Source organism: Rattus norvegicus, chromosome 20 (assembly GCF_021556685.1).
Source record: "Rattus norvegicus strain SHRSP/BbbUtx chromosome 20, alternate assembly SHRSP_T2T, whole genome shotgun sequence".
In the NCBI taxonomy this organism is placed as follows: Eukaryota; Metazoa; Chordata; class Mammalia; order Rodentia; family Muridae; genus Rattus; species Rattus norvegicus.
This window is the reverse complement of record NC_141553.1, coordinates 19,899,276-19,911,709: the sequence shown is the minus strand read 5'-3', so window position 1 is coordinate 19,911,709 and position 12,434 is coordinate 19,899,276. Positions and strand designations below refer to the sequence as shown.

Genomic DNA, 12,434 nt, shown 5'->3' with positions numbered 1-12,434 from the left:
CCTGTCTTCTCTGAGGAAATGCTTGGAGACTTTATACTTAGAGACTTCTGACTAAGTTCTGTTCTCTCTCTCTCCTCCCTCTCTCTCCCTCCCTCTCTCCTCTCTCTCTCTCTCTCTCTCTCTCTCTCTCTCTCTCTCTCTCTCACCTCTCTCTCTTTCAGTATGCATCCACATCAGCTTGTAGAGCCTTTTCTCTTTCAGACGGTAACAGAGAAGCCCTCAGCAGATGTTTCTCGAAGTCCGATAACCAAAGCTCTATTTCATTACTTACCTCCCACACGTTTTTTTTCAATTTATATATTTTTATTAAGAAACTGGCTTGTGTGTGTTGTGTGTGATATGTGTGTGCATGGTACATGTGTCTGTGTGGTATATGTTTTATATGTGTAGGTGGTACACGGGTGTATGAGTCGATGTGTGTTTAGTCTATGTATGCATATGTGGGCGGGCACCTACTCTGGAGGGTGCAGCTCCCAGGACCAGAGGAGGATGTTGGATGTCCTCTGTTACTCTCTGTTTTAGTCCTCTGAGGCAGATGTCTTCCTGAAACCGGAGTGAACCTGACAGTTAGCAAGCCCCACTGATCCACCTGTCTCTGCTCTATAACACAGGATTTATCCATCTTTTGAAGTGGGTGTTGTGATCAAATTCATGCTTACACAGCAAGTACTACTGCCCACTGGGACATCTCTCCAGCTTCCTTTCTCAATGCTTATTGGGTGAGGCTGAGGCCGTGCCCCAGCTGTTGACCTTCTTAGTGATGGAGAGGAGGAAGGAAGACAGTAAAACAATGTGGGGCTCATTCCACTGTCCTAAATGAGGAAGCATAGACTGAGGGAACTCGTCTTAATGAGCGTTTTAGGGTTAGGGTTTTACTGCTGTGAACAGACACCATGACCAAGGCAAGTCTTATAAAGGACAGCATCTATTTGGGGCTGGCTTACAGGTTCAGAGGTTCAGTCCATTATCATCAAGGCTCGGGAGCATGGCAGCATCCAGGTAGACGTGGTGCAGGAGGAGCTGAGAGTTCTACATCTTCATCTGAAGGCTGCTAGTGGAAGACTGACTTCCAGGCCACTAGGACAAGGGTATTAAGGCCCATGCCTGTGGTGATATACCTACTCCAATAAGGCCACACCTACTCCATCAAGGTCGCACCTCCAAATAGTGCCACTCCCTGGGCCAAGCATATACAAACCACCACAGTGAGTTTGATGCCCACAGCTCATAGAATGGAGCCAATGACTTTTCTATGTCTAGAGAGCCAACACAATTCCATCAGGAAAAACTTGCATGGCACACTGAACCCAATCTTCTTTGTGTGACTTGCATGTGCCTGGGTTCCAGGAGTGCTGTCACTGATAGAGGTTTTAGCAAGTGCTTGATGGAATTCCTTCAGTCAACTTGCCCCCATTGCGTCCCTACTCCTCAGCTCTGGAAGTCTCTTTCTCCCGCAAATGGTTATGAAAATTAAAGAAATGAAGCAGAATCTCAGAAGGGGATTGTTGTAAAAGTCTAGGGATATATTCTTTTTACATGAGCTCTAACATTTGCTTCTTCCCATCCTCCTTTGGTTTCTGATGAGAAAAGGTTTGGCTTTGTCACCTTTCAAGTCTGGCTCAGTAGCTGTTATTTCTCCCTGTGACCATACCATAGATTCCATTAAGATCACTCTGTCTTCTATGGCGCCTATGCTTATGACGAAAGACAAGGCTCACATTCTGGAAAACCCTGCCGAAAGCAGAACTACATCCACTGACCCTCGAGGGATCCCTGATTCTCAACCTAAAAACTTCTGCTGATTCAGAGAAGGAAACGAAAATGTCGACATGACCATGCAGTTTTAGATAGAGTGCACGGTCAGAGCCCTTCGATGATACTTTAGGTAGGTAACAGCTCAGCTTCTCTTAAGCATGCATGTGAACAGAGACAAAAGAGCTTTGAACGTGTACATTTTCGTGGGGACTAATTGTCAGAAGAGTCGAGTGGTGAATTGTCTGGGCCCTTTGCCAGGTTTCCATTGTATGTCCCAGGGACACAGAGAAATGAGGGAGGCTGCGGTTTAAGTGGAGAAATTGCATCTCAACAGACAGTGAGAGGCTCAAGGGAGAGGCCTCTCTCATTAGTAAATCCTGCCACTAAGGTTCAGAATCCTTGGGTCTACTGTGGGCCTGATTTCATAGATGCCTGTGATAATGTGTGAGTCAGCGTTGTATCACACAAGCATGTGCCACTGCTATTCCAATGTAAAACTTCACAGGAAGTCATCATAGTCACCATCAATCCATCTTCAAGGGTGGTTTCATACATGAGCAAGCATGTGCATGCTCACGGACACTCTTAATACATAAATAATAGCATGGGATGTATACTGTGTTTCACTCTGAGCACAGTGGTAAATGATATTTACTCAGGATCATGAGTGTTGTGTGTGTGGGTGTACAGATGTGCAGGCCAGCTCATTTGCATGTCAAGGTCAGAGGATGGTGCTGTTCTCTCTCTCTCTCTCTCTCTCTCTCTCTTTCTCTCTCTCTCCCTCTCCTCCCTCTCCCCCTCCCTTTCCCCCTCCCTCTCCCTCCCCTTCCCCTCTCTGTTTTGTTATTTTTAAAAACAATTTTCAGTGTTCATCTAGATGCATGTGTGTGTCTGTGTATGAGTCCGTGTGTCTGTGTGTGCATCTGCCACATGTGTGTAGATTCCTATGAAGGCTGAAGAAGGCATTAGGTCCCCCTACCTGACATTACAGGTAGTTGTGAACCACCCCACACAGGTTCTGGGAGCCAAACTCAATTGCTCTGGAAAAGCTGCAAGCACTCTTTAACTGCTGAGTCATTTCTCTAGGTCCTATTGGTTTTGCTGAGGTAGTCTCTTGCTGAACCTGGAGCTCACTGATTGGCTAGCATAGCTGGCCAGTAAGACCCAGAGACCCTCTTGTTTGACCAACTTCCCACTTCCACCCCTAAACTGGCTTGTACCATCGCATCCTGTTTTTTATGTTTGCTGTGGGGATCCATAATTCAGACCCCACGCTTGAGTGAGCATGGGCTTTACTGACTGAGCCATTTCCACTGCCCCAGCCCAGGTTTTGAGGTAGAGTTCTTACACTGTAGCCCATGATGGTGTGAAACTCATGGGCATCCTCCTGCCTTAGTCACTCAAGTGCTGGTATTACATGTGTGAGCGAGAAGGCTTAGTGGCCATTTTGAGTACTGGGCAGTAACAGCTACTGAGCCTTGTCTCAAGCCTAATAGTTTAAGAGCACTGACTATTCCTCCAGAGAACCTGATGAACCTGAGTTTGGTTCTCATACCCACGTACAACAGCCACTTGTAACTCCAGTTCCAGGGGATCTGATGCTCCCTCTGGTCTCTAGGGCCAACAACATATACCACACACACACACACACACACACACACACACACACACACACACACACACAGACAGAGACAGAGACAGAGACAGACAGAGACAGAGACAGAGACAGAGAGACTGTCACATAAATTTTTAATAATCCAAAAGCAATGTTGTTCTTCATGTGGGAATCCTAACAGCAGGGCCCGGGCTATATCTGAGTCTGCTACTTACCTTTGGATTCTTTTCTCTTAACTGGGCTGGCTGCCTTGCCAAGCCACACTAGGAGAAGAAGGGCCTAGTCCTACTGCAATTTGAAATATCGAGGCAGACTGATACTCATGGGAGGACTCCCTTTTCTGAGGAGAAAGGGTAGACAGAAGGATTCGAGGAAAGGAGGGTGAGAGGGAGACTGGGAGGAGGGAGGGGAAGCTGCAATCTGGATGCAAAGTAAATAAATACATGAATAATAATAACAATTAAAAAAAAACAGCAACCAAACAACTTTGCTTTAGAACAATGCTAACCTTGCTACAGAGTTGCAAGTATAGATGTTTAGATACCACATCGGGTCCCCCCCGCCCCCATTGTGAACATCTAGCGTCTCCATGGTCACTTGTTAAAAACTAACTCACTGTATCCCATACTCTGTTCAGATTTTACTAGTCTTGCCCCAGAGTCTCTTTTCTGATTCAGGATCTGTGTTAGGGTTAGTCACTGTAGCCTCTGTGGCTTTCTTACTAACTCATTGTTCCTTAGAGTTACTTCCTGTTTGTGATCCTGATGTTCCAAGGCACACTCGTACTTAATACTCAGTACTTCCAAGGTACTTAGTGGGATGCCATGTAAGCTGAGCTTTGCACCAGGGCAATGGGTTTTGGAAGGTGATTCAAAACCAAGGTGCCATTCCGCTACCAGGGTAGCTACACGAACATGAACTATCCACAGAGATGCAGACCTTGGCTACCACACAAAGGAGTGTTTTCTGGGCTTTGCAATGCCCTTCCTTCCCACTTTCTGAGTTTTGGGAATAGATTACTACCCGTCACTCAGACATACCCACAACAGTAAGTTCCACTTCCTTAAGAGGGTTGCAATATGTTGTGTGTGCATGAATGTTCAGATACTTCATGTCTTAGTTAGGGTTCCCATTGCTGTGAAGAGACCATGACCAAGACAACTCTTACCAGGACAACCTTTAATTGGGGCTGGCTTGTAGGTTCAGAGGTTCAGTCCATTATCATCAAGGCAGGAACATGGCAGCATCCAGGCAGGCATGGTGCAGGAGGAGCTGAGAGTCCTACATCTTCATCTGAAGGCCACTAGGAGAAGACTGACTTCAAGACAGCTAGGAGGAAGGTCTCTCAAAGCCCACCTGGACAATGACATATTTCCTCCAACAAGGCCATACCTCCTAATAATGCCACTCCCTGGGCCAAGTGTATTCAAACCACCACACTTAGTAATATTCCACTGAACTCTGTGACCCAAGAATGATGTTAGTTTTGGTTCTTTTCTCATTAGAGGAAAAATAAGATCTCAAAGTCTAGAAGATGAATCCCCAAATATTCCCCTTATGTGATGGTTTGTATATGCTTGGCCAGGAAGCGGCACTATTAGAAGGTGTGGCCCTGTTGGAGTAGGTGTGGCCTTGTTGGAGTGGGTGTGGGCTTGTTGGAGGAAGTGTTTCATTGTGGGTGTGGGCTTTAAGACCCTCCTCCTAGCTGCCTGGAAGCCAGTATTCTGCTAGCAGCCTTCAGATGAAGATGTAGAACTCTCAGCTCCTCCTGCACCATGCCTACCTGGATGCTGCCATGCTCCTGCCTTGATGATAACGGACTGAACCTCTGAACCTGTAAGCCAGTCCCAATGAAATGTTGTCCTCATAAGAGTTGCCATGGTCATGGTGCCTGTTCACAGCAGTAAAACCCTAACCAAGACATCTTCTGCATATATGTTCTTGTTTTGAGATGTCTATTTGTCAAGAGATCTCTTTTTGTTTCCTTTTTAAAAAAAATAAAATTCTAGGTTCCTTTTCTTTGGTGCTGGTGGGTATGCATGCTTGGTATAGATAGTCGAATTCAAAATTAAACATCAGGCCATTTTATTGGCTTTGTTGCTTTTAATAGAAAGGAGTTACTGAATTGTTCACTCAGCCTGGTGGCCAGGAAAGCAATCATTCGCATGGTTGTATATTATTAATATATAAGGATTCTGCCATTCTGTAACGTAGCAGTATGAGACCTACATATGTGTGCACATCTGTCAGGTCTCTTTATTCCATTAGCAGATGCTGGAGATACTGCCCTGGCTGTGGTTGGCATAAGGAAGCCGGTTCACTTGCCTGCTGTGAAACCATAATGTGTTCCCAGTGGGAAGCCCAGATAGCAAACACCATAGAGGCTAATGGAACTGAGAAGTTTAGAGGGTAGTAAGTGCTTTCCTGATGATAGCCAGTGTGAAGTCTGCTCACCAATGGCTTGGCTACAGTGGTCATTCAAGAAGCCAGGAAGTTCTGGGAGGAAATGATAGATGAGTGGGTAGGGATATTAGGCCTGCCTGGCTGTTGCCAGGTAACTATGGGGCAGAGCCTAGAAGGAATTCTAACACCATTGTGTTTCTAGAAACCTGCTGAAGTTGAGAATCAGAAGATAGGAGGTCCCTTCTGCTAATGGACATGTGAATGAAGTTATGGTGGTGGTCAATCTTGTGGGGGTCCCCCAATTATCTCGTGGCTACTCCATAACTGTAATTTTGCTGCTAGTATGAATCACCATGTAAATATCTGTTTTCTGATGGTCTAAGGTGACCCTCGTGAAAGGGTTGTCCGAACTCCAAAGGAATGGCTTGATTTTGATGTATGTGTCTTAAAAGAATACTCTAGCTGTTGTGTCAAAGTAGATTGTAAGGAGACAAGGGGAAGCAGGCTGACTAGATAAGATTGCTGGTGATGTGGACAAAAGTCGACAGATCTGACATCTCTGTTGTTCACATGGTCAGAACTTATTGAGGAAATAAATTATCTCAGCTGGGAGGGGCCAGCGGGGACATAACCTGTGAAAACCATTGTGAGTTGATATTCCAGGTGGTGTCGCCAAAGAAGAGTCACAAGAACCCACACTCACACTCTAGGAAGAGGTCGGGTGGCTGGGCCTACCATAACTCCACTCACACGTCCATTAGCAGAAGGGAACTCTTGTCTGCTGTGGAGGTTTAACTGATTCTCAACTTTAGCAGGTTCTAGAAACACAATGGAGTTAGAATTCCTTCTAGGCTCTGCCCCACAGTTACCTGGCAACAGCCAGGTGGGTCTGACTCACTATAAAAGGGGCTGCTTGGCCTCTCTTCTTTCTCTTCCTCTTCTCTCTCTACTTCTCTTACCCCCTTCCCTCTCTGTCCCTTCTCTCTCCATTCCTTTCCCCCCTCTCTCCACGTGTTCATGGCCTGCCTCTACTCTTCTCCTCTCCTCTCCTCTCCTCTCCTCCTCCTCCTCCTCTTCCTCTTCCTCTTCCTCCTCCTTCTCTCTCTCTCTCTCTCTCTCTCTCTCTCTCTCTCTCTCTCTTTCTCTTCCCCCCTTTTTCCTTTTTCTGTCTCTACTCACTCCCCTCCCCATGCCCTAAATAAAGTCCATTTCATACTATATCTACCGTATGACTGGTACCTCAGGGGGATGGGATGCCTCAGCATGGATCTTCAGAAGCGCACCCCCTTCCCTGCACCATACCTTGCCTCTACCAAACACATCCCTGGCTTCCTTTCCTCTTTATAAAGCACAACAAATAGAGACCGGCTCCTGGGCAAGTCCGTGAGAGAGCATCTAGTTGAAATTAATTGAGGTGAGCGGTCCCACATTAACTCTGATGCAGTCATACCATGGGCCTGTACTGAATGAAGCAGAAGGTGAGAGAGCAGAGCATGTATCCCTCTGTGCTTACCAACTGCAGATGCCTTGTGCCCAGCTACTTCTTGCTCTGGTTGCCATGACTTCATGACCATGATTGTAAGATAGAACTATGGCTCTTCCTCCCTTAAGTTGCTTCTTGTCAGGCATTGTGTCATAGCCACAGGAACTGTAAGCAGTACACTTAGCCAATTAACGAGCTCTGAATCTTTAATCATTTAACAGCCTTCCACCGTAACTCAGCACACAACTTTAAGGATGTGTCTTCAGGGGTTAATAAGCTAGGAAATTAGTCATCCTTTTAATTTACCATTAATACTTAGAGAAATTATCTTAGAAACACTATTTCTCACATGAGTCATGGGAATCTGTTTCTATATCATAATGGTTGTAAGATTCCGCGTGACAGAACCTTTTGACCAGGTACTGATGTTTCACTCTGAATCACTGTGAAAATACCAGCTTTTCTAGGGGATGCTTTCCTACAAAAATGCCATTTGATAAAAAGACTCCGTGAGCTTTTCCTGGAATGAATAGACCCAGTTACAACTTCCGTATTTTGAATTATTGTCAAATATACCGATTCATTTTACAAGGACTTGGGATTTAACGTAACAGTTGATTCATTTTAAATTTCAAAGGTTATATTTTCTTCCCTATTTAAAGAAGCAGTGATAGAATGAAGGGGCCATTGTCTCAATTCATTTTGCCAAGTAATTCATAAACTTAAGAAAAAAATTTCCCTTAAAAAAAAAGACCACTACATGAGTTTATAAATATTGCCAAAATTGAGGGTGTTGGTAATAAAGTTGTCCTCCATGCTGTCTGTCACAGATGATATGCTGGTTGGACTGGCTACATTTTAATTGTGTAATACTAAATGAATTGATACTCTGTCCTAATGTATCATTTTTATATTTTTGGTACAATGTTTCTGAAATATTGATTAGTTTGTGTCTTGGTGTTCTTAGGGGTACAAATGTGTGTGTTGTGTGTTTGTGTGTGTGTGTTCAGATGTGTATGTCACACATGTGGAAGTCAGGGTGACAACTTTGTCACTCCACTGGCTCAGGTCTGGTTCCTCCAGAGTCATCTACAATTTTTTAAAAAATTGCCTTAAATTTATTTATTGTGTGTGTGTGTGTGTGTGTGTGAGAGAGAGAGAGAGACAGAGAGAGAGAGAGAGACAGAGAGAGAGAGAGACAGAGAGAGAGAGAGAGAGAGGCCATTGTATACATGTAGAGGTCAAAGGCAACTTGTGTTTGTTGGTTTTTTCATTCAATCATTTTTGAGTTCAAATTCAGTTGTCAAACCCTTACCTGCTAATCCATCCCACCAGCCCTACACAGGGTCTTTTGCTGGCTTGGAACTCAGCAAGTAGGCTATGTTGGAGCCTCCTGAATCCACTCACCTTTGTCTCCTCAGTCCTGGGATTACAAACGGTACTCATTCCTGCCTAGCTTTTTACCTAGCTTTCAACAAATCCTACCAGCATGTGCCACCACAACCGGCATACCCAGGTTTGAAGATTTGAGTTTCAAACAAAGACTTCTCTAAATCATCACCAAGAACATGATTCACTTTCTGTGCCATATTCCTCAGCCTCATCTCCCAGATAACTGCCGGAATAGCTTGCTGACTAAAATCCAGAAGTAAGGACAACATTCCGGGGACTCTGATACGAATTAGGAAAATAAACAGGAAACACAGACAATTGCTTCAGTTCTTATAAAAAAAAAAACCAGAACATTGTTATTTTTTTCTTGTTATTTTTAAACCACAAAACATGTTCAGAGATCTTATTCTTAGCAGAAGAGAATTCCAAGAAATAGCAAAGCCATCTAAAGGCAGTCCTGCACCTGCGTGCGGGCTTTTGACTGACTGTGTAGAGCTCTGCTCCCCTCCGAGTGACAGGGGATGCAGACAGGGCCACAGCATCACCCTTTTCGAAAGAACTGGACTCTGGGTTTGGCATGAAAGTCCTACTCGTCATCTATAATGCACGCTTACTACACACGATCGTGTGATGGAAGATGGACTCCAGTGCCTAGGGAGTCCATGTAAATTACATATCTCTTGGAGCTTAGTTTTAGGTTGAGCAGTGAGGGCTGTGCAGGGTGTTTTCTCTTTCTTTCTTGACCTAGCGTTTCATGTTTTCTGGACTGTCCTCACCCTCGCTACGAAGCAGAGGGTAATTCTCCTGTGTCTGCCTCCCAAGTGCAGGAATTACAGATGTGTGCTTTATGCAGTATTGGGGATTGAGCCCAGGGCTGCACGCATGGATGCAAATATTCTACTGAGTTATAGTGTCAACACTGTGTAGGGTTTCAGTGACAGAAATGACACTGGAGGAAAGGGTGGGCGTGTCAGTGGCAGAGATCAGAAATGATAGCACGTAATCTGGCGCCTCTGTCATAAGCTGGGCTTTTTTCTCTGTCTCTGTCTCCCTCTCTCTTTCCCTCCCTCCCTCCCTCTCCCCCTCCCTCCTTCCCTTTCCCTCTCCCTCTCCCTCTCCCTCTCCCTCTCCCTCTCTCTCTCTGTCTCTCTGTCTCTCTGTCTCTCTTTGTCTCTCCTGTCTTTGTCTCTCTGTCTCTCTGTCTCTTTCTGTCTTTGTCTCTCTGTCTGTCTCTCTCTCTCTCTCTCCCTTTTCCCCTTCTCTTCTCTCCCTCTACCTCTCTCTCTCTCTCTCTGTCTCTCTCTCTCTCTCTCTGTCTCTCTTTGTCTCTCCTGTCTTTGTTTCTCTGTCTCTCTGTCTCTTTCTGTCTTTGTCTCTCTGTCTCTGTTTGTCTGTCTGTCTGTCTGTCTCTCTCTCCCTTTTCCCCTCCTCTTCTCTCCCTCTCCCTCTCTACCCACCTCCCCCTAATCTTTATAGCCCAGACTCACTCGTACACATGGTAATCCTCCTGCCTCAACCTGTGGATTACTGGGATATGGTCCTGTGGCCACACATACATTCAAGTTGGAAGGGCAGAGAGTAGTGTGAGCCTGGTGCCCATCTCTGCCCTGGCCTCTGTGCGTCTTGCAGCGTCCCCTGAACAGAGAGGCAGCCGAGCGAATCCAGCTGCAAGGATGCTCAGCACATCTGTGCATCGACAGTGTACGGATTACTAATGGGGATGTGGACCAAACAAGGCCACGGGATCTCCACATCGTGTTCCCGGTGTGACAGCCTGATAGTCAATGTGATTTGCTTTCCATCTTGTTTGTGATTTCTAATCGTAGTGCCTCCCAGTCGGGAGGAGCAGGAACCGCTCGGCAGGAGGAGGAATTCACAAAGATTTCCCTGCAAGGTTGTTCCAGTCATCTCTTCAGAAGTTTCTGGTTCCCAGGCCCCTGGTCTACAAGTCTGCAAAAGAACAGTTGGCTCAACGATTTTGTCTTCCCACATTTGGGGGCTATCTTTAGTGGATGGAAATGCTAAAATGTTTGAAGAAGGCATTTAAATAGCAGCATTTTTTTTTAATCAGAAAAAAATTCTATATTCAGTGTGAATCTTTTTATGTGATACGGAGTCAATGTTTTATGTAAATAATCTTTTTATAATTTACTGGTTTAAAAAACTACACACACACACACACACACACACACACATATATATATATTCACATAAATTTTGAGAATCTAGCCTTCTGGTCTACCAGGGGGTCTGTAAAACAATACTCTATTAAATGATCTGTTTCCAGGATGCATGTTGGAGATAGAGTGTGTAATGAGAGTTTCTTTTGTTTGCTTGCTTGTTTGTTTGTTTGATTTTTCTCATTTTAATTTTTAACAGTTTCATAGCACACATAATGTGTTTTGATCACATTTGCCCTCAATCATCTATTAAGACTTTTAATTAATTTCTTTAAGTAGTTGGATTTTTAAGACCAGGATTTTTTACTATTTAGATTGAATATTTTTTATGCACTGCAAATTAATATTTTAAATATTTTTTAAATAAAAAATCTTTCTATAATATACTAACTTCAAAAAATGTATATTTAAAGGGTGCAGAGATGGCTCAATAGTTCAAAGCATCAGCTGCTCTTTCAGAGGACCTGGGTTCAGTTCCAGCATCTGGGTAGTGACTCACAAGATCTTATAACTCTAGTTCCCTGAGATCCAATGACCTCTTCTGACCCCCAAGGACATCAGTCATGTGTAACAAAACATTTATGCATAAAAAACAAAATAAATCATTGTAAAATATTTTAAACATATATTTCATCGGTATGGTATGTATGTATGCATGCATATATCTATACATCTATCTATCTATCATCTATCTATCCATTTATCATCTATCCATCTATCATCTATCTACTATCCATCTATCATCTATCTATCCATCTATCATCTATCTATCCATCTATCATCTATCTATCCATCTATCATCTATCTACTATCCATCTATCATCTATCTATCCATCTATCTATCCATCTATCATCTATCTATCCATCTATCATCTATCTATCCATCTATCCATCTATCATCTATCTATCCATCTATCATCTATCTATCCATCTATCCATCTATCATCTATCTATCCATCTATCATCTATCTATCCATCTATCTATCCATCTATCATCTATCTACTATCCATCTATCATCTATCTACTATCCATCTATCATCTATCTATCCATCTATCATCTATCTACTATCCATCTATCATCTATCTATCCATCTATCATCTATCTATCCATCTATCTATCCATCTATCATCTATCCATCTATCATCTATCTATCCATCTATCATCTATCTATCCATCTATCATCTATCTATCCATCTATCATCTATCTATCCATCTATCATCTATCTATCCATCTATCATCTATCTATCCATCTATCATCTATCTACTATCCATCTATCATCTATCTATCCATCTATCATCTATCTACTATCCATCTATCATCTATCTATCCATCTATCATCTATCTACTATCCATCTATCATCTATCTATCCATCTATCATCTATCTATCCATCTATCATCTATCTATCCATCTATCATCTATCTATCCATCTATCATCTATCTACTATCCATCTATCATCTATCTATCCATCTATCATCTATCTACTATCCATCTATCATCTATCTATCCATACATCTATCCATCTATCATCTATCTATCCATCTATCATCTATCTACTATCCATCTATCATCTATCTATCTATCATCTATCCATCTATGTAT

General features: G+C 43.5%; 1 protein-coding gene across 2 annotated transcripts in view; it reads left to right on the top strand.

Moving 5' to 3' along the window:
• Positions 1-12,434, top strand: part of Ank3 (ankyrin 3) — a 624,211-nt gene that overhangs the window by 102,946 nt on the left and 508,831 nt on the right. The window lies entirely within an intron of this gene.